We start from the raw sequence: 4364 nt of genomic DNA, 5'->3' as shown, positions 1-4364 counted from the left end.
CCACCTACCCAAATCTGCTCCTCGAATCCCCTACAAATCTGTTATCAACCCAGTGGCCAGAGTGATCCTTTAAAAGTATTATCCCTCTCAAAAATCCACCTATAGCTTCTCTTAGAATAAAAGGCACAGTCCTTATCATGGCATACAAAGTCCTACGTAAGTGGTTCTGCCCTGCCCTTTTCCTTTACTTCATTTTCTACTACTCTCTCCGCCCTGACCCCACTCCAGGCACACGAATCTCGATGATTCTGGAACATGCTGGAAAGCCTGATTCAGGGCCTCTGCGCACAGTGTGTCCTGTCTAGATGCTTATCCCTGGCGTGCTCCATCACTTTCAAACCTTTGCTCAAATGTTACCTTAGTGAGGTTACCCTGTCTACCCTATGTAAAATTAGCAGCATCCTCTGTTTTTTTCCACAGCACTTATCATATGATGTTATATATTTTGTCAGAATCTAAACTCTATTGAGGGCAGAGATTTTGTCTGTTCACTGCTGTAGGCTTCATGCCTAGAACAGTATCTGGCACATAGAAGGAACTCAGTAATTTTTTATTGGATGAGTAATTCTTACTGCCACTGAAAACTCTCGCTAGACTGCCAAACAATCTAGTTTACTCTCCAGAAAGAATAAAGGTTAAAAGTTAACATTTTACTATTAAGTACATAGCATAATCTGTCACATGTTCTAGTTTAGTTCTTAACCTCTTCATATTTCACCATGTAGTGACATATTCTCTCCAAGGCCAAGATTTAAAATGAGCCTCTCAATTTATTTTTGCCAGCAGTTCTTGTGATATTAGTTGTCTTGGAATTTTCCTTTTTGATGCAGAGAAAAACATGCACATTCACAGACAAGGTTTAAAGTGGTGGTTCGAGCCCCTGAGAAATTCTCAAGTTACAATCATGAAGATAATGGTTTCCTAAACCACCTATGATGCACCAAGTGTCACAACTCTTAGAGCCACAGTGCACGATTCCAGGACTGTGGTGTTCAATACCTTGGACCCAGAAAGCACTCATTCAAACTACTGTTTCTAGAAGTTACTTCTATTCCTAGTAGAATTTTTGGCATCAGAATAAATTTGTTTAAAACTGTACCCCAATGACCTGTTAATGTGAGCTGCTATCTTTTTTTTTTTTTGAGACAGAGCCTCACTTCGTCGCCCTGGGTAGAGTGCAGTGGCATCATCAAAGCTCATTGCAACCTCAAATTCCTGGGCTCAAACCATCCTCCTCTGCCTCAGCCTCCTGAGTAGCTGGGACTACAGGTGCACACCACCACGCTTGGCTAATTTTTTCTTTTTGGTAGAGATGGGATCTCGCTCTTGCTCAGGCTGGTCTCAAACTCCTGACCTCAAGTGATCCTCCTGCCTTGGCCTCCCAGAGTCTAGGATTACAGGCCTGAGCCAACATGCCCAGCCTAAGCTGCTAGTTTTTAAAAGATTTAAATAGAAGCTTAGTATTAATATCTAGCATTCACTGTTTCCTGGGCCATGTCTATTTTATTTTTTTTGAGAAATGTTCTTGCTTTGTTACCCAGGCTGGGGTGCAGTGGTGTAATCATAGCTCACTACACCCTCAAACTCCTGGGCTCAAGTGATCCTCCTGCCTTAGCCTCCTGAGTAGCTAGGACTATACGCATGTGCTGCCACACTTAGCTGATTTTTATTTTTTGTAGAGACAGAGTTCTCACTATGTTGCCCAAACTGGTCTTGAACTCCTGGCCTCAAGCAATCCTCCTGCTTCTGCTTCTTGAAGTACTGGGATTACAGGGTCAGCCACACCTGGCTCTGGGCCATGTTTTTAAATAGACCATTTCTGATCCCAAATTACCTGAGTACCGGAATACTTAAGGCAACATTGTAAAATCCATTTTATACTTTGAAAATAATGCACTGGCTATAGGGCAGTTTTTTTCAAAGTTAAGGCTAGGCATATTGATTTTAGAAACTCCTCCATTTTTTTATGGTACCCTACCTCATATTTAGCCCAGCTCTCCTCACCTCTCTTGGAAGTTGCATTCTATTCCCTCTTTTCACAAAGTAGTCAGATGGGAAATGTGGATTTTTTTTGTTTTGCTTTTAAAGTCTGAATTTTTTGTCCTGAATTACTTACATGACAGTGTTTTAAACTGTTAATAAGGCTTGCTGTCTTTATTAAATTTAAAGCATTACTTTTTAAAACTAAAAACTGAAAGTCTCACATTGTTTTCTGTATTAGTGTAGAAAAATACATACCATTTAAAAAAAGAGAGAGAAGGAAAGGGTATAAAATGAAAAATCTCCCTCTTATTTCTAAGTCCTACTCCCTCTTCCCAGAGGTAGTTGGACTATGCTTTCAGAGATATTATATGCATATCTAGCCTGTATTCTCCAATCAGAGCATTCTACAGAGTTCTGTATCTTACTTTTATTTAACATATCAGAGATTGATCCTAATAGCATACAGAGCTATACCTATATTTTCACATTATTTACAGAATGACAGAAATTTTCATTATTATGTAATCACATTTACTAATCTTTCTATTATGGTTTCTGAATTTTTAAAAATCTTGCTTAGGGAAACTTCCTTATTCTGAAACTATAAAAACCATTATGCTGTTTTCTGCTAGTACTTTTATGGGTTTGTCTTTTACACTAAAAATCTTGGAATCTACCTGAACCTGAAATTTTTTATGTTCTAAGGAGTTAGAAAAGAACCCAACTTCATCACAAAAACTATTTCTTTTCTCATGTTAAAACTGAAAATGTTATTTTACAAATACTCCCCAATTTTTCCAATAGAGAATTTTACATTCTACTGTTACTATAAATATCCAAGAAATAATTATCATAAAATATTTTCATAACATTGTAATTTCCCAAAACATGTTAATTTTATCTGTACCTATAACCAGTATGGATATAGTTTTGAACTGTGTTCAACTACTGACCACAGTAAGTTCATACAGGAATTGCTTGTAAGGATTTTATCGCAACACAGTGGTTGATAATTGAGTTTAAAAGCTTAGGTTTTCACGTTGTCTTATGTATGAATCTTATTGCAATATATAAGAAATAATTTTCTATACTTATACAGATTGAACAATTCCACTGAGAAATTAGTTGTATCTTTAATAGGTTAAATAGGAACTATGAATAGATAAAAGTACTATATAATAAGCTGAGGGCCACAGACATCTCCAACTGATTTTCTCATTTGGAAGAATACATAAACTTTATTTCCTTTAAAAGTATAGGCCTTCTCAATAAAAAATTAAAAAGTCCTCCAGGAGGAAATGTTTAAATTGAAACCTAAAGGGTGAGAAGAGCAGACAAAGGAGGCTACTTGTCCCAAGATTTGAAAGGCAACTAGTTGCAGAAGCATAAATCCTGAATGTGAACACTCATTTCTAAACTGGGGTTTGGTTGGGGGCGGGTGGGGAACAGGAGGGCAGCAGGAGCAGGAGGTGTACTGATTTTCTCCCATACTTTTGTTTCCCCTATTTTTTTTCCAAAGTAAATTTTCTTCCTACATGATTATTTATTTAATTTTTTAGAGACAAGGTCTTACTCTGTCACCTAGGCTGGAGTGCAGTGGCATCGTCATAGCTCACGGCAGCCTTGACCTCCTGGGCTCAAGCCATTCTCTGGCCTCAGCCTCCTAAGTAGCTGGGACTACAGGCCTACACCACCATGTGGGGCTAATTTTCTTTTTTGTAGAGACAGGGTCTTGCTATGTTGCCCAGGCTGGTATTGGCCTCCCAGAATGCTGGGATTACAGGTGTGAGCCACTGTGCCTGGCCTTCCCAGGTGATTTTTTTTTAAAAAGGTTTAAATGTCCTAATACTATAGCCAGGCAATCACAGCCTATTATAAAAGTTCTTGTCCTTGGCCACAGAATTCTGTTATTAAAATAAATATTTCTTACTGTGACACAAAGGCACTTATGTTTAGAAAAGGCATCTATCTTGCCTAAATTCCATGTTTCACATTTTTAAAGATTTATATTAGTGTCAAGTTTATTTTTAGGTAGGACTGTGGTGTTGAATTTCCTGTACAAAAGTAAAGTTGGCGCTGTTTCAAAGAGTAGCTTTGTTCTGCTTGCCTGTGGCTAATATTTGTACTACTAGAAGGCAGCAGATTAGAAAACTTGGCAAGGCATTTCTTCTTCTATACTGGTCCTTCAAACTGAGCTTTTTTGGTCAAACATATGGCTTACTTATGAAGAAGACAGAATTAGAATCAGTATTAAACTTACTTTAAAGATCAAACCTATAACCCAGAACCTCGAAACATTAGGCCATAAGCACAAATATTATCTTGAAATTTCTTCTTTATAAACACATTTACCAAACAAAGAAAAAAACATAAAATGTTCA

The sequence above is a fragment of the Propithecus coquereli genome, unplaced genomic scaffold (genome assembly GCF_000956105.1).
Source record: "Propithecus coquereli isolate 6110/MARCELLA unplaced genomic scaffold, Pcoq_1.0 Scaffold468, whole genome shotgun sequence".
In the NCBI taxonomy this organism is placed as follows: domain Eukaryota; kingdom Metazoa; phylum Chordata; class Mammalia; order Primates; family Indriidae; genus Propithecus; species Propithecus coquereli.
This window is presented reverse-complemented; position numbering follows the sequence as displayed.